Below are 18,745 nucleotides of genomic sequence, written 5' to 3'. Positions count from 1 at the left end.
GACTAGAGAAATCTAAGAAGACCCTGAGGTTTTATGTACAAGAGACAGTGTATATGTGTGTATGTTTGATTATGTATACATGTGTGCTTACTAACTAGACCTTCCTTCAGTGTTTCAGAGGGACCCACTACCTAGAGCACTGTTTCTCCACCTGTGGGTTGAGACCCCTTGAATGGGCCTTTCACAGGGACACCTAAGACCACAAGCCCATCAGAGAACTGCGATTTGTAACAGCAGCAAAATTAGTTGTGAGGTAGCAACGTAAGTAATTTTATGGCTGGGGCCAGTACCACATAAAGAACTGTATTAAAGGCATGTTGAATTAAAAGCATTAAGAAGGTTGAGAGCTGCTGACCTAGAGAGTGTTTGAAACTCTTCTGGAAGAGCTGTAGGTGAGGCTGACGTGACCTAACTGAGGCAGAAAATCCCCAGAGGAGGTTGGCCACGTCGACCAGGTTGGGTGGAAGTGGTTGTATAAAGATTTGCCTGACAAGAGCCCACACCACAGAGCCACACAGGAACAAACATTCAACCGTATGTCTGAGTGGATGTTGGGGTTCTTGGAAGACAGCGTTACATGGAGAAGAAGGATCTGGGAGCTGACCAGGAACCATATTACATGATTCAGAGAATCAGGAGCTGGGTTTCTGAACGTGGCCAGAACAGGGTGCCCAAGAGACACCAGCTAGAGGCAGAGCTTCAATGGGTAGAATTTCCCATGGGTACAGATGCCCTGAGCTACTAACAAAAAAACGAGACAATGAAGGATTCTAAGATGGGTGTGTTCTCCAGCAAAGAACAGAGAAGAAGAGGGAGCCTTCCCCCACTGCCACAGTATTTAAGACTTTGATGTCCACAAAACGAACTTTGGAATATGGGAAGAGGGAGGAAGAGTATTAAAAGAGCCCTTGGTCCACATCAGAAATAGAACCAAGTCATTACCATTGATTGTAACATCTCATCTCAGAAGACGGAAACCCCTCATATACCCCAAGTTATTGGGGGACAAACTCATGAGAGAAGATATCCACAAAGCCATAAGCATCTGCCAAATGTCCATTGTATTATTGTCATGAGTATTATTTTCTTTTATTTCATATCTCTCAAGTCTCAAGTAAACTATGGCGTAACCCTCAACCCCAAACTCCCTTCCTGTAACCCCCCCACGGCATCATGCGTTTCTCACACATATAACTAGATGATCTCTGTGCCACGTGTCCTGAACCACTAGACCACATCTCCTTGAGAGCAGGAACCATCTTTGCCTTCCCATGTCTTCTGAGCCTGGACCGTGACTGTACACTGAACATTCTCCATAAGAAACTGCTATGGAAGGTTAGGCCTGGTCAAAGGCCACACTGCTGCCATAGAGTCAGGGGAAATACCACTCAGAGAGGCATCTGATTGTAATCAAGGCTGTGTGGCTAGGAGTGGAGGAGTGAGGTAGAAACAAGCAAGACTCATAGGCTAGAATCCATCTTCAATCTTCACATCCCAGCCCCGCCCACACCCCCATGAAACCACAATGCTCATTTGCCTAGGTCAACACAACAACAAGACTCCAGAGGACATGTTAATGGAAAGCACAACAGTCTCTGGGGGCCACACCCTGTACCCCAACACTCTCCAGCCTCTAAGCAGCTTCTACTGGTGTGGTGCATTGAGGGCTTCTTGTCTGTGATATCCTAGGGAGACTTGTGGTGCCCTGCTGATCACGAACAGGTCATAGCTGTGTCTGTCCCTGATAATTTCCCATGGAACAGGCCAGTCAGTGCTGTGCTGGGAGACCACAGAGGGATGGTAGCTTAGTGTTACCAGGTGAGAGCAGAGGTTGGGGAAGACTCTGGAAGATGGAGCTTAGATCCTTCACCCAAGGAGGAATTTCCAGTCCACTCGGCAGGTAGAGGAAGGGCCGAGCAGTCTGAGGAGATGAAGCAGTGTGTTCAAAGCTGAGGACTTCCTGAGCCTCACAAGAGAAAGCAGGAGGGTGGACCTCGGCTGGGGGCAGGAGGGAGATTCACTTAGACCTGGGAAATCTTCCATTACTATAGCAACAGGATGCGGGAGGCCGGGGAGGCCAAGCTCTACTGGCCAGAATCTGGGGCCCAAATGAGAGTTAGGAGACTTATGCTCTGAGCTACAAAAGTTACCTACTTTCTGGTTTATCACCCCCATGTGATATCTATGCCTTCATCACCCAGAACCATAGAATCCCAATTGTCCAACAGCTTCCTGCCAGCCAGACTAGAAGCAAAACCACAGCCCACCACTGGAGCCTTCTCTCCTCTGGCCAAGAAAGAGCAGGTGCTAGAGTCATCCCAGGTCTGGCGCTTTCTGACTGAGTGGCTTCAGCACCCCATTTCCTTTTCTGTAAAGTGGGAGTGGTAGCCACAGCTACCTCAGAGTGTGGATATCAAGATAAAAGAGCATGAAGCCGGCTGGAGAGGTGGATCAGTGGTTAGAGCACTGACTCCTTCCAGAGGTCCTGAGTTCAAGTCCCAGCAACCGCATGGTGGCTCACGACCATCTGTAATGAGATCTGATGCCCTCTTCTGGTGTGTCTGAAGACAGCGACAGCGTGCCCATATAAATAAAAATAAATCCTTCTTAAAAAGAAAAAGAAAAAAGGCATGAAGCACTTTGCACGGTGTCCAATGCACCACAAAAGTGTAACCAAAGGGGTAGAAGTCATGTAGAAGATAAAAGAGATGGAGGGAAACGTATCAGAAGCAGGCCCAAGGTCCAAAGGAGAAGGGTGGGTTCGAACTATCTGATCACATTCTGGGGAAGCTACTAAATCAGATCCGATGTGTACCACTTAACAAAGCAGGCAAAGTCTTTAAACCTAGATCCCAGAGGACTGGGTGTGGAGGTGCATGCCTTTAATCCCCGAGAAAGCAATTCAAAAAAGCACTTGTAAGAAGTAGTCTGTGAGTTCAAGGTCAGCCTGGTCTACACAGTGAGTTTCAGGTCAGCTAGGGGATACACAGTGAGACTGTCTCAAAGGGCAAAACAAAAATCAACAATAACACCAAAAAAAAAACCCTCCAAAAACAAACAAAAAACCTAGACACTTCAAGATCTCAGCACTTATGAAGTTCCATTTTTTAAACACATGAAGACTAGAAGACTGACACGATTCAGTGTGTGCCCATGTACCTCTAAAACATTGCCCCTAATCTGTAAATATACCCTGTATTTAACAAGCTGTATGATGCCTTCAGTTGTAAAGATGCGTCGTCATTTTGTGTATTGACAAGAAAGAAACATGGGGGCTAATTATAATTGTAATATGCTAACTTCAACATTGCTACACTATGAGTAGAAAGTGGGACTTTTCACAGGGGCACTGCCTGTATCCTCAGTACTTGGAGCTCAAGGCCAGCCTCAGCTACATACTGAGGTGGAGGCCAGCCTGGGGCACAGGCTGAGACTGTCTCAGAAAAGACTAAACAGAGCAGGTGAGATGGCTTCCTACCATGTTTGACAACCTGAGTTTATTCCCTGGGATTCACAGAGTTGGAAGGACAGACTCCGTCAAGCTGCCCTCTGACCTCTACATGTACCAAGGCAAGCATGCGCATGCACGCTCTCCTCTACAGCCACGCACTAAGTAACAGATGTCTTAAATGGCGATGATATATAGCAAGCAGTAAAGTGTGGGCCACATGCACATCTCCAGATCGAGGCTACATCCTCACATGTAGTATGCATTGCTGTGCCTCTGCGCTCAAACCCCAGGCTACAAACACATGTATACATAGCTCACAGTGGAGGTTCTACTGTGTAGCTCTCATTGCATCGTGTCCTTGCATTTCTGACACGACACTGTAGATCAGACATAGACAGCCAGTGTTACAAATAAGGTTATCCAGGCAGTCGGAAGGATGCCATACGCCAGAACCTGGCTGGAACTCTTGTCTCTGTTTCATCTTACAACGGTTCCTAAGCAACCTCCACCTTACCAAGCGAGTTCCCCCATCCGGGCTTAACAACACTGTGTAAACTTTGTTTCACCTTGGAAAGATGTACGGTACAACTGGTTCCCAGAGATTCGGAAGAGGTGTTAAAGGAGCACAGCTCTGCTCTGGGAACCCGACCTCCCCCAGGCAAAGCAAAGCCCAAAGCAAAGTGGACCGCCATTCAGAAAAGGCCTTCAGGTGAGTTGGCCTGCTTTTAGCCCTCCGGTTGCCTCCTCTCAGCAGGAGGCTTAACTCACTTCATACCACATCCTGCTGCTTTCATCTCGCCTTCCTTTTCCCTCTGAACAGCCTCCTTCCCCCTACTGTCCTGAACTTCTCGTATATTTACTACCACCACCCTCGGAGGGGCCATCACGCCAGCGCTACCGTGCACACACGTGTATACATTCACACGCTCATACTCGCGTGTCTCCAGCGCGTAAACATAGCGCTGGGAGCGCAATTCCCTAGAACAGCAGCAGTGTCTGAGGGTCACTAACTTTAGGCAGCCTGAGGCTCGGGTGGAGGATAACGCCCGGGTCCTGATGCCAAACGACTCCGGTTGGTCCACGTTCCCCCAGAGAGTTCAGAGCCAGAGAAAGGCAGGTTCCTTTACTCCAAAGCACAGGGTGGCCTGTAACCCAGGAGGAGGCTGCGCACACACTTAGCGGCATAACTACTTAAATCTTGATGAACAGCCCTGGGACGCTCCTTCTGCCTCTGGGTTTGTCTCGTGGGTTTGTGGGTCAAGGTCCCCTAGGTGGACCTTAACTGTGGAACTAGGAGATCGCCAACTGTCCAGCCAACCGGCTGCAGTTAGGGCACATTGCTCTGCTCTTAGGATGGTCCCAACCTGCTCTGGCTGTGCTTCGAACTCTCATACGTGTCCTCAGCACCCCCTGGCTGCCCAGCTACACACCTGCAGTCTCCGCCGGGCGCCGGGCGCTGAGCCCCTCTCCTGCGGCGACTCTCAGCAGTTGGGGTGAGTCCCCGACCACCGTTCAGTGGCTGGAGCCCGGCAGCAAGTCCCAGCATCTGCCGGGTCGCAATACCCTGGGGGGCGGGGCCTGGGGGCGGGCCTGGGGGCGGGGTCTGGGCAGGGCTAGCCACCTAGCCGAGCTCTCTCGCCCTCTGGTGGCCCGACCGTGTCAAGCCGGAACATCCAGCTCTAGGTAGGGGTCAGGACTCAAAGCAGTTGCCCTGCGCTGGGACCCCATCTGCTCCTGAGAACTACAAACTTTAGCTTGTGTACCAGTACTGAGCATCACAGCTCCCCAAGAGAAAGATTAGGTTCCGTGGGGCGTTTTGTCTGCGCAGGAGAGGTGGGTGGGGGCTTCGGGGAAGGAGAAGAAAGAGGAAGCTTCGATGAGCTGCTTCCTTCTCATATTGAGACCCAGCGCCCCACTTCCTCCTACTACTTCTATTTTTCGGGTGCTCTTAACCCTTAAAAGGACTGCACACCCTGCTGTGATGAGGAGCCCCCTGACTCCTCTATTCCATCTACAGGGACCTTCCTAGAAAATTCCAACCAGTCCAAACTTCCAGCACTGCTTCCGCAGCCTCCGATCCCACAAGCCACCACCTCTTCATCTTACAGAATCTCCCATCAGTTCAGCTGGGTTCCACCTTCCCAGGAGTAGGTCCAGAACCGACCGCAAGGTCATACGTTACTTTTGGTCAAAAGCCACAGCCCTACCTGAAAGCTAATGTTAAAACTCAATGGTTTTTCTTTTCCTGACTCCCTAAATACCAAGAAAAAGTGACTTCCCCAAATAGACAGAAACAGAAAGTACCCTTTGGGCTGGCACAGAAGTTGGAACTAGGTGGGGAAGGGGCTTAATGCCCACCATGGGTCTCCACTTTGTTCACAAAAGTGTTGACATTTGGAGGAGGGGGATGGAGGAAGCAGGCTCCACTGTAAAGAAACAGACAAGATTGACAGTGTGCGGGATGGAGAGGATAGAGGAGGACGTTTAACAATCCAGGAATGTGCTAGAGACGTCATGGAATGTTTGACTTCTTCTGCATTCTTGCTGTTTCCAAAACTGAAGGAAGAAGAAAACTAAAACCCCAGGAAGCTCAGAACCTCAGAAACCCAGCGATGCTGCCCTCCAATGGCACACTCTCTTTCTTATTAGCAGCTGTGGCCCAGATGTTGAGTTTGAAATTGTCCTCCCTTCAACACGGGGATGGGTTGTTGTCCCTGCAGGGCTGACCACCAGCCAGACCTCAAGAGCACCTGGAATCTTCTGGACAGAAATTAAAATGACAGCTACCAGAAAATACAACACCCACCCCACCCCACCCCCACCGCCAATGCAGCTGGCAAGACCCACGGGTGCCTCTGTCACTTGGCGGCACCTGGTCGCATTCCAATCACCGTATGGCTCTGTTGTTTTCTCTTATGAACAAGGCTATGAGTAAATAGCCCTGCTTCCCTTGGTTGCCTGATGTCTTCAAAGAGCACCCTGCCCTGTTTTGACTTCCTCGTTTTTTATTTATTCCACAATGTTCTAGAAAAAGGTCACCAGGAAAACCTTGAATACCAGATCCAGCATGCCAGTTCATGTGCCTTACTGTTGCTACCTTTCCGAGGAAACTCCCCTGGTCCCTGAAGACTGTTCACCTCAGACCTCTGTTTCTGGCTTCTTTTTTTTTTCATCTTCCCTTTAGCGTTAGACATTACATTTTTGCATGAGGCTGCTTCTTTTCTACCAGAGCACCCAGGTCCATCTCTCCATCCCATTCATGGTAGCCTAAACTTCTCTCTTGAGTGGAAACCCTGTGATTCTGGTGTCGCTGCACCTCTGCACCTCAGTCATCAGTGCAGAGACACCCTAGGATCTCTCTGTTTCCCCACAGACTCTGGCTCTTAGCACCAGAGGACAACGCTTCCAACACAGGAAGCCTAGACAGCCAGCTCCCATCCAAACTCTCAGCGTGCTTTCCTTAAAGCCAAACGTTCTGCTCATGGTAAACCACACCTCAGCACACAGAACATGAGGCAGATCTCCCCTGGGTTTCCATCCCTCCTTGTCCTTCCACACTCTGATTTCTCTTTAGATTGCCTCGCCTCAGTTATTCAGTCTGTACTCATAGCCAGTCAACAAATCACTTCAGCTGCTATTCATTCCTGGGAAAAAACTGATCCCAGAGGAGCTGGGACACAGAAGACAACCTGGAGGGGCATTCAAGAGAATCTGACTTGAATTCTCTGAAAATGAGAACAGCCGGAATACTCTAGACTATACTTCCAAAGAAAAAAATGGTGGGAAAAATGAAGCATTTCGCATTTGTGTTTACAGTGTCTGGGAGAATATAAGGGTCATAGACTAAATTATTAAGAAATCACCAAGGGTGGGTATGGTGGCACATGTCTCTAATTTAAACTGGAGAGGCAGAAGTAGGTGGGTCTCTGTGAGTTTGAGGCCAGCCTGTTCTACACAGTGAGTTCCAGGACAGTCAGGGATACACGGACAGCCCCTATGTAAAAATAAATAAGTAAACAAACAAACAAACAAAACAAGCAAACAAAAAGAAAGGAAGGAAGGAAGGAAGGAAGGAAGGAAGGAAAGATTAGTTATCAGCAGAGGTTGAAAAGAGGGCTCACTGGGTGAAGGAGATCACCTCACAAGCCTGACCACCTGAGCTCTATCTCTAGAACCCATGATGGAAGAGAACAGACTCGGGAAAGTTGTCTTTTGACTTCCATAAGCATGTGCCATGGTACATATGGGCCTGTACCCATATATACACATCACACATGCATGCACTCACACACACATATACTCACATACACACACATGTACTCACATACACACACATGTAGTCACACACATGCAGTCACACACACATGCAGTCACACATACACATGCACACATATGCACTCACACACACATGCACTCACATGTACACACAAAAAATTTAAAAAGGAATTGCCAACAGGCAAATATCATCAGGGGGCCAGGAGGCTGGAAAGATGGCTTTGCAGTTAAAGCACTTGTCACTCTTCTTGAGGACCCTGGTTCAATTCCCAGCACCCACATAGTGACTCACAACCAACTGTAACTCCAATCCTAGGGGATCCGATGTCCTCTTCTGGCCTCCTTGGCTACCAGGCACAGATGCAGTACACAGACATACATGCAGGCAAAATACCTATATACATAAAATGAAATAGAAACTAAAAACTTTAAAAATAAAAAGTAAATGCAGCAGGCCTGCAAATGGTGACAAATGGTGCTGTATCGGGTTCCTTTTACAAACCCAAACCACCGACACGAGGATAATAGGATTCAGCCATCTTGCTCCTCCCTCGAGGGACCCACTGAAACTTTGTCACTTTGCCCCTGTGAGAACACATAGAAGAGCCATCTGTGGAGAACAGGCCCACACCAGGTGCAGAGTCTGCCAACACTTTCTGTCTTAGGCCTCCCCAGCTCCAGAAGTATGAAGAATGCTTGCTGACCTCCAGCCACTTCGTGTGGTGGTGTTTGTGCTACTTCAGCCTGAAGGGACTAAGGAAAATGAACTATTTGCTTTGCTGAGTAACTTCCCATCAGATCTACAAGAGTCACAAAGAGAAAACAGAAACTTAGCAGTGGAGAAACCAGGCAGACACACCCTGTGTCAACCGAACAAAATTGATGACATCATACAGAGTGACATGACTCAAGGGACCGAGAAAGGTGTGTCATTTCTGAGATTTGCCTGCCTAAAATGCTGTGCCTCCATCGAATCATGGGGGCGAAAATCAGACTAACCCAAATCAAGAGTCATTCTACAAAATGCCAGTTTCAAGCTTGAGGCACATAAAGATAGGGGGGCCATTGTCACACAATACTTAAGTGTAAAAAGAGGCTCAATATTGAGTCCTGGACCAACAGAAGGATGTTTAGTGAAACCAGTGGCAAAATTTGAATAAATCCTACTTATAACATCAAACTGGCCATGTTGGTGCATTCCAGCAATCCCAACACTGGACAGGCTAAAGGCAGGGAGGTAATGCATTCAAGGCCACCCTAAACTACACGGTAAGATCCAGTCTCAAAAAAAAAATGCTACTGTATTTATACTAATCGTAAAATTTTGAAGGTTTATTTTTATTTCTTATGTGTGGGTATTTTGTCTGCATGCACATCTGTCTGTGTACCACATGAACACAGTGCCCTCCCAGGCCTGAGGAAGGTCTCATGAGAGACCAGAAGAGAGAGTCAGATGCCCTAGAATTTGAATTACCAAGGGTTTTTTTTTTTTTTACATGGGGATGCTGGGAAATGAACCAGGGAAGAGCAGCCAGTGCTTTTAACCACTGAGCCATCTCTCCAGTCCCCAGTTCTAATTTCAATTCTAATTTCTTGTTCAATACTAATATTTGGGAGAGTTGCGCAAAGCTTTACAGAGACTATGTATTTACAACTTTCTTTTAACCAGTCCAGATTATTTCTAAATGTAAGCCAACATTTAAAAAAACAATAAAATTTGCAGATCTTAAAAAAAAACTACTTAAAGAGTTCTCACTTTAACCTGATACTAAAACATGGTGAACGGCTGATGAGAATGATAAAGGCACAAAATCTCAAATAACAAAGCAGTTTTAAGTTGTATCCAGCCTTAAATTAGAACAATGTGGGGCAGGGGCTGTAACTCCATGGGTAAAGTACTTGCCTGGCATGCACAAAGGCCTGGGTTTGATCCTTGGCACCACATAAGCCAGGCGCAGTGTACACCTGTGATCCTGGCACTCGAGAGATGGACACAGGAGGGTCAGAAGTTCAAAGTCATTCTCCTATACATGAGTCTGAGGCCAGCCTGGGCTCACAACACCTTGTTTCAGTTTTTAAAAACAGGGAAAAGAAAGTAACTTGCTGTGCCAACGCAGTGTTTGTTATGGCTGGAGAGACGGCTAAGAGCAGTCCTTGGGTCTTTGCTGAGGGCCCAAGTTCAGGTCTCAGCCCCCAAACAGTGGCAGCTGACAACCATCGCTAACTCCAGGTCCAGGGGATCTGACACCTGCTTCTGACCTCCTCAGGCATCGAGCCGCAAATGAGGTAATAATACATGCAGGCACACATTCTTCTCACATAAAATAAAATAAGTAAATTCAAAAAGACACATCAAGTAAGCTTTAGGGAATGCTGCCATCCTGGATGAGCTTAAGAAGATGTCCTAAGAGTACTGGGAGGCACCCACCTTGAATGCCAGCACCCAGGATTCGGCAGCAAGCAGGTCTGTCTCTGTAGGCCAGCTAGTGAGGCTCTGTCAAAAACAAACAGCAAAATCAAGTGGACTAGGGGCACAGGAGCCACCCTGAGCACACTCGCCAGGTTGAGTTGAGGATTTGCAAGGACCGGTTTAAGGTTGGCCCTGGGTATGAGATGAGGGGAGGCTCAGGGTCTGACCAGTGTGTCGCCATTTTAAAACTCAGATTGGACTTTGAGGAACTGGTAGATGAGGAGACAAACTGCATCGTCGCTATCTCTCCCTAAATCGACCCCTGGTTGTTGCTTTCTCTATGGGTGTGACCCTTGCCCCAGGTCAGCTTCATAGGTTGATATCTGAACTTTATGGGGAAAGATTTCAAGGGCAGGAAAAAACAAAAGATGTTTCTGTTAGGGCCCCTGAGAGCTGAGGCACCACAGGGCAAGAGTCTAAGATGTCTGGGGAGGAACAGGCCCCAGTTTTGGCCTCTTAGAGAAGAGAGTAAAGTGTAGTTTTGAAATTTCAATGCCTTGTACTCTGGTCTACCCAGAGAGACTGACCCCAGCACTGTCACTGCTGGGAAACTCCTCAGAAATAACCAAGAAGACTCAAGCGGAGATTAGAAGAATAACATCTCTGCGAGCCAGGCAGGTCAAACTCAAGGACAGACTTGGGAGATGGGTTTTCCTTAACACATCATGACATTTCATAACAGCCTGGTTTATACTTTGAAGCCTCCTCAAATGAGGCTTGTGGAAATGTGCGTGTGTGCATGTGTGCCGTGTGTGTTGTGTGTGCCCTGTGTGTGTGTGTGTGTGTGCACGCGTGCGTGTGTGTTCTCACATCAATACAGCTTTTAAATATTCTTCTTGTAATGTTTTATTTTCTGGTGGCACTTTTTACATCAAATTCTTTCAACAGACACCCACTGCGTGTTAACCCTCTAGGGATGCTCTTCGCATCCACCACCGAGTATGCTGCCCTCTTCCTCTTGATGCACCAGAGCCCTCTTGGCCTCTTTTATTTCCCCTACATTTTCTAGAGACATCATTACAAGAAATATTTCACTTTTACCTAATTCCATTATAAGAAAAGCAATTGCACAAACACAAAAAAAACGGGTAACTGACCCTTGACCCCGGTGTCTGGCAAACAATTGGATAGGGACACAATAGGGTGCAGAGAGAATGCTAATGAGGTAAATGAAGAGACCTCTCAAGAGGGCCCCTGGGGCTCAGCCTCAGCCTGCTGTGGCCATGTGCAAAGGCAGGAACCAGAATGGCCAGATCTTAAGAGATTTAAAGACAAAAAAGGAAATGGGAATTCTTATCTGAAATTCCCTAATCTTTCAGTGCTGGTGACTAATTCAAAACAGTATTTTAAAATCCCTTCCTTATAAGCCAACTGGATAGGACACGCCGGCACTCGGCCGGTGACATCTGTTCTATATTATACAGGTGGGACCATGTGTCTCTGATCCCTGAGCTATTTCTGCTAATGTGAGCTCATTTGTTCCCACTGGAGGGGAGACAATTAGTTTATAAAAGGGAGAATCAATGTAAAGTTTATTAATGCTGTTCGTCATGTGAATAGGACTCAGGAGACCCAGCAATATAATTACCCTGATGGGATGTCCCCTGATGAGAACTCAGTGACTAGAAATACAAGGTGACTCTGGTGATAAATGGTATTTGTCTCCGTCAAACTGCGGCATGGTGCCTAATGAGGAGGAGGGATGAAGAGGAGATACGGCCTTTAATAATAAAAGCATCCTTATGAAAACAAGGATCATTGTCACTGTGAATGAGGAAAAATAATGGGAGAAGAAAGCAGGGATAAAGTTGGGAAGGGAAAGTCAAGCTTATCATGATGAACAAATTATGTATATATATGTATATATGTATGTATATATGTATGTATGTATGTATGTATGTATGTACGTGATTGTCTACCTAAGAAGCCACAACTAATGGGTTAGAAGAGATTTAGAACCAATAAGGGAATTCAGTAAAGGGGCTGTATTCAAAACAAACATACAATTTCAGTAATTCTCCATACACCAGCAGGGACCAAGTGGAAATGTAATAGGAAAAAATGCAGCTAATTTTATCCACCCTGGGCAACCAAGGTGCCTGCGAGGGAAACAGGACAGGGACTCAGAACAGGTAAAATACCCTGGGGGAAGGTGAAAGGTGGGAAGACTCACATTCTCTGATTCCAGGACTCTGAGGAACACTACAGTAACCAAGACACTGAGGTCATGGCCTAGGGTGACAGATGAGAGGGACAAGGCAGAGAGTCAACATTTAAATCTCACTGTACCACTATTTATCTATTTACTTACTTACTTACCTACTTACTTACTTAGTAGACACAAGTGCCAAGACCATTTGAAAGGGGAATTAACTGCCTTTTCCACTAATAGAGCTGGTATCACTGGATATCGTATGCAAAGCATTGAAGCTGGGTCCCTGACACACACACCACACACCACACACAAAGCTTATTTCAAAACACTCGAAAGACTCAAATGACAGAGCTAAGACGGCAAAACTCATAGAAGAGAACATGGGTATGGCTGGGGACTCTTGGCACAAGCCTTTAACTCCAGCACTCCTGAGGCAGAGGCAGGTGGATCTCTCTGAGTTCCAGGCCAGCCTGGTCTACAGAGTGAAGACTAAGACAGCTAGGGCTACACAAAGAAAACCTGTCCCAGAAAAAAAAAAAGCCAACATGATCAGAAAGCTGCAAACCAAAATTGCAATGAACGATTACACTCTATTACTGGGAAGACAAATATCAGGTATTGACAAGGACAGGAGAAGCTAGAGCTGGTGGGAGCGTTCAATGGCACAGTCATCCTGGGAAATAGTCTGGTAATCCCTCAAAGTATTAAAAGTAGAGTTTCCACAGGACCTAGCAGTTCTAATCCTAGATATAAGCACAAGAGAACTAAAAACACATGTCCACACACAACTGCACATATGAATATTCATAACAGCATTGTTCGTGGTAGTCAGAAGTAATACATATGTCCACCAGCTGATTGGTGGGTAAATACAGTGTTATTACTTGGCCTCAGGGGAAATGAAGTTGTGAAATTTGCTAGCTGCAGACGAACCTTGTACATATTATAAGTGAGAGCAGCCATTTAAAAGGGGCCCATGCCTTGATTCCATTTCTATGAACTGTCTGGTAAAGACAGAAAGGTCTGGAGAGACAGAAAGTAGATTGATGTTTGATGATCGCCTTGGGGGGGGGGAGCGGTGGAGTGATTGTTGAACAGGAAGTAAAAACCAATGGGTATTCGAATTCTTTTGGGAGTGTTGAAATGTTCAAAACTTGACTGTGGTCATGAGTAGATGATTTTGAGCATATTGAAATATACTGAAGTGAGTGAGTATATGTTGGTGTGAGTGCATGGGTGCATGTGTGTGTGTGTGTGTGTGTGTGCGCGCGCGCGCGAGTGCGTACGTGCGTGTGTTTTACTGGGGATTAAACCTGTTGTTCCTGGGCTTTGTGCACTCTAGGCTAATGCTCTATCCTGAGCTTGCTTCCTTACTACTCACTTGCTCTCCACCCCTCCACCCCTCTCACTAAGTTCCCAGGCTGACCTTGCCCTCCCTGGGGAACCAAAGGTCTTGTTTCTCCAGACCTGCCTGACTTTGGGTTGGACATTTTAAATGGCTAAGTTATATGATACGTGATATACATCTCCATAAAACTCATAGAAATTATACAGTTGGGCTGGGGGTGTGGTTCAGTTGGTAGAGTACTTACCTAGCCAAGAACGTCGTGGGTTCAATCCCCAGGGCTGCATTGGATGAGACACTTCGGAATTCCCAGCACTCAGGAGAGGGAGGCGGGAAGAGCAGAAATTCACAGTGATCCTCGGTTTCATAGTGAGGTGGAGGGCAGCCTGAGATACGAAAGATGCATAAGAGTTTTTTCTCCATTTATAGCAGGCAAAGTAGCCCTGGTTAGCCTGAAACTCATTATGTAGATCAGGCTGCCCTCAAATTCACAGAGACCTGCCTGCCTCTGCCTCCTAAGTACTGGGATTAAAGCCCAGCAAAAAGACATTGTGTTCTGAATTGTAAGGTGATGTTATGACATAGGCCCACTCTATCTTGAATGAATATATGAATACGGTATCGTTACACTCAAAAGCCAGCTAAGGATTAGGGGATCAAGACAGTTTTACACTCCATCATGAAAAACTATCAGATACGGACGGTCAAGAAACTCTGAGTCTGGGGTCTGGGGATTTAGCTCAGTGGTAGAGCGCTTACCTAGGAAGCGCAAGGCCCTGGGTTCGGTCCCCAGCTCCGAAAAAAAAGAACCAAAAAAAAAAAAAAAAAAAAAAGAAACTCTGAGTCTTAAAAGGAGTCAGGAAGCTGCCATCTGAGATGAAGTGTTCTAGAAGGCCTCAGAATTTAAATACTGTAGCATCAGGCACAGTGGCACATGCACGCGCCTATAATCCCAACAAGGGAGAGGCCAGGGCAGGGAGAGTTCAAGTTTGTGCCGCAGCCTAGAGCTACAGAGCAAGCTCCAGCCTCAAAATGCGCTGGCTTTTGTTGTTTTTTGTGTTGCTGGTTTTCTTTCTTTTTCTGTTTTGATTTTTGTGGTTTTTCTTTTCTTTCCTTTTGGATGGCAGAGAGGGAGAGAAAGAGTACAATATTGGTTGGGTAGAAAGGTAGGAAGGATCTGGGAGGAGATTATGATAAAAACATATTGTATGGAAAGGTTTAAATAAAACCTGAAAAAGGAAAAGCCAAAAATAACAGAATAGCGGGAGAGTGGCTCCAGTGCGGCAGTTCTCCTGTCAACAGTGCGGTCGGCCGGTCAGTGATACTTTGTTTGTCAGTCAGAGTGTTCTGAATGGAGTCAAAATACCTCACAGAGAATAAGATCCACTATTTGGTAAATGGTCTAGGTTGGCAACTAACAAATCAGTAGGAGGAAAACTGAGTATGGGTTGTACATCACATCTTAGACTACTTATAAATCCCTGACTGACTGAGAACTCTGTAGGCCAAAACTCAATTCAAATGAGCAAAGTCTAAAAGGAAAAGAAGAAAGCAGGTATATGATGTTGGAATGGTAACTGACCCCAAAACCAGAAATTATGAAGGAAAAGATTGATTTGAATATATGTGTGTAAAAAACCACCATAAACATTACATTAAAATGCAGGTGACATTCTGTGGAAAAATCTACAAAGAAGAAAAGCAAAGGTTTCCAACCTTAATAGATAGTACATTTGACATGAAATTTACTTATCCAAAATAAAAATGAACAAATAAGAGGACAGATGCCAAGGCCCTGGGTTCGGTCCCCAGCTCCGAAAAAAAGAACCAAAAAAAAAAAAAAGAAAAGAAAAGACAGATGCCCTAGGTGCTCAAGGATATAGAGATGGGAAAAGGTACAGGTATAGGAAAATGGAAAGATGTTTAATGCTAACCAGAAAAATATAAATCAAAGTAATGGGTGTAAGCGTCCAGCTGACAATAGGTAAAGATAACAGAAATCATATTATGACAGCCTGCTAAACACTTGGAATCTGAAGTTTTCTAGTGGTCACAGGAAGGAAGTATAACTGTGGGGTTGCACATGTAGTCATGGATGCACATGCAATCATGGATGCACTTACAATCATAGATACACATGCAATCATAGATGCACATGCAATCATGGATGCACATGCAATCATGGATGCACTTACAATCATGGATGCACATGCAATCATGGATGCACTTACAATCATGGATGTACATGTAATCATGGATGTACATGTAATCATGGATGTACATGCAATCATTGATGTACATGCAATCATGGATGCACATGTAATCGTGGATGCACATGTAATTGTGGATGCACATGCAATCATGGATGCATATGCAATCATGGTTAGTATCTATGATCCTAAGTCCAGTAATTCCACTTTTAGCAAATTTTATGAAGGAAAAATTATTCTTGAATGCACAAGAACTTTAAAATTTTAATTGTCATCTTTTAAATACTTATTTTATTTTTAATTGTGTGTGTTTGTGGGGAGGGGGGCGGGTATGTGCACATGAGATCAGCTGCTCTTGGAGGTCTAAAGAGAAGCTGGGATCTCCTGAAGCTAGAGTTACAGGCAGCTAGGCACCTCCTAAGGGAGCAGCTGAACACTTCTTTTCTCTGTAGCCCTGGTTATCCTGGAACTCACTCTGAAGACCAGGTTGGCCTCGAACTCAGAGATTCACCTTCCTCTGCCACATAATTGCTGGGATTAAATCTGTCCACCACCAATGCCTGATGAACAGTAAGCTTTCTTTCTTTCTCTCTCTCTCTCTCTCTCTCTCTCTCTCTCTCTCTTTCTTTCTTTCTTTCTTTCTTTCTTTCTTTCTTTCTTTCTCTCTTTCTTTCTTTCTTCCTTAACTTTTTATTGGTTCTTTGTGAATTTCATATCATACACGCCAATCTCACTTATCTCTCCTTCCTCTTGTACCTGCCCTCTACCTTTGCAACCTACTCCCCAACAGAGAAAGAAATTTTGTCGTGGAAGCTGTAGGATGTCACAGTGCTTCACAGTATTCCCTTTTGTCCACACTTCTTTGCTTGCAAACGTTCATTGCAATGGGTCATTGGTCTGGTTCGAGACCTCTGGCTTCTGCTACAATATCATTACTGAATCCTCACTGGGACTCCTCTCAGATATCCTGTTGTTGCTCTGTGTAATGGAGATCCTGTAGTTTTAGATCTGTAGGACTGGCTTCTTCATGCACTCCAGCAGTTCATCAGTGGGATAGATATTGGTGTGGACCAACTCAAAGCCCTGGATCTTGGCCTGAGAGGTATCTGAGCTGGTTAGCCTGCAGGGTGAGCTCTCCTGCCCTACCCCAGATAGTCCATCCAATGCTGCAGCCAGCAAGGGACAGAGCCAGCTCTCCTGTGCTCATACCCTTGGGGCTGGCTGACTGTTGCCCATGCCATCAGAGCCAGCTCTACTGTGCTGCCCCTGTGAGGTGCAGGGCCCACTCTCCCAAATGTTGCAGCGGTGAGTAACATGAGCTCTCCACTCATGAGCCCAGGGCCTGCCCTCCTGTCTGCCGTAGGCGCTAAGGGACAAGAAAGAGGAGGGGGACATCTCTCCCTTGTCTGTCACTGCACAGCAGACAAGTGGCAGGGCCGACTCTCCTGTGCTCATGCCCTGGAGGCCAGCTTACCAGCAGCCCCCATGTCCAGGGCCAGCGCTACTGTGCTGCAAAGGTGACATGCTGTGCAGGTGAGGGGCAAGGCCAGCTCTCCTATTCTTATGACCCCAGGGTCAGCTCTCCCACCTGCTATAGATGGCAAGAGGCAAGGATAGAGGAGCAGTAGACATTCTTAACCACTGAGCCATCTCTCCAGCCCCAAGAACCTAATCGCCAGTTTATTGTCATTATAAGCTGTGAAATTGTAAACAGCATCAGTGTTTATAACTGGGGTTGAGATAGGAATGGTGGCCCCGCCTGTAATCCCAGCATTTGCGAGGCACAGGCAGATGGATCTCTGAGTTCAATCTCTCAACTGAGACCCCCTTCTCTGCTGACTCTAGGTTTGTGGTAAGGTGACAGTTAAAGCTAACTAGGACAGAGAGGTGAATCTTAGGCATGAAGATACAGACAGATTGGAAATAAAAGGATGGGAAAAGACACACCCTGCAGATTCTAACTGCACCGAAAGCCATGAGTCAAGTCGACTGCAGACTCACATAGGCAAGCCATGTATTTTGAACATGAGATGCTCAGGTGTGGGGTTGGGGATTTAGCTCAGTGGTAGAGCGCTTGCCTAGCAAGTGAGAGGCCCTGGGTTCGGTCCTCAGCTCCAAAAAAAAAAAAAAAAAAAAAAAGACAAAATAACAAAAAGAGATGCTTGGGTGTTGAACACTTGGTCCTGCTAGTAACAGGACATACAGCAACCTTAGGAGGTGAAGCCTAACTGGAGGAAATACAGCACTGGTCCCCAGCTCCTTCCTTATTCTCTTCTCCCTGACCACTGTGAACAGCCTCCCCCTCCCCCTGCACACAGCACCATGTTGCTGGGCCTCTTCACAGTGCCTGAATCAGCAGAGCCAAGGACTGTGGGCTAGACTGTAACCATTACCCCAAATTGATCTTTCCTCTAAGTTGTTATTTCCAGTATTTCTGCCATAGTAAGAGAAAACGACAGGTACAGCAAATCTTATGACAAGCAGAGATAGAGTTGGTGCACTGGCATACGTTCCTGTAGTCCAAGCCACTCCAGAGACCGAGGCAGGAAGACTGCTGGTCAGGAGTTCAAAGCCCGCCTGTGAAGCATAGCAAGATCCCCTTTTGTCTCTGTCTCAGTCAGTCAGTCTGTCTGACTGACTGTCTGTCTGCCTCTCTCTCTCTGCTCCCCCCAACTGGTTTTGTATGTCAACTTGACACAAGCTAGAGTCACCAGAGAGGAAGGAGCTTCAGTTGAGGATGCGTCCATGAGATCCAGCTGTAGGCACTTTCTCAATTAGTTATCAGTGGGGAAGGGCTCAGCTCATTGTGGGTGGCGCCATCCCTGGGCTGGTGGTCCTG

At 46.4% G+C, this 18,745-nt stretch overlaps 1 protein-coding gene and 1 long non-coding RNA gene across 4 annotated transcripts in view; one reads left to right on the top strand and one right to left on the bottom strand.

The window, feature by feature from the left end:
- Pik3r5 (phosphoinositide-3-kinase, regulatory subunit 5) overlaps nucleotides 1–4,999 on the bottom strand; it is a 67,977-nt gene extending 62,978 nt beyond the window's left edge. For all 3 annotated transcript variants that reach the window (XR_015630880.1, NM_001191923.2, NM_001443682.1), the window contains 1 exon segment: nucleotides 4,882–4,999. The gene's annotated coding sequence lies outside the window, so the exon portion shown is untranslated.
- Pik3r5l1 (phosphoinositide-3-kinase, regulatory subunit 5 like 1) lies at nucleotides 3,948–8,130 on the top strand. The gene is made up of 3 exons (XR_015631736.1): nucleotides 3,948–4,160; nucleotides 4,804–4,944; nucleotides 6,014–8,130. It is a non-coding gene; the product is annotated as a phosphoinositide-3-kinase, regulatory subunit 5 like 1 (long non-coding RNA).
- Nucleotides 8,131–18,745: the final 10,615 nt, after the last annotated feature.

The sequence above is a fragment of the Rattus norvegicus genome, chromosome 10 (assembly GCF_021556685.1).
Source record: "Rattus norvegicus strain SHRSP/BbbUtx chromosome 10, alternate assembly SHRSP_T2T, whole genome shotgun sequence".
Classification (NCBI taxonomy): Eukaryota; Metazoa; Chordata; class Mammalia; order Rodentia; family Muridae; genus Rattus; species Rattus norvegicus.
This window is presented reverse-complemented; position numbering and strand designations above follow the sequence as displayed.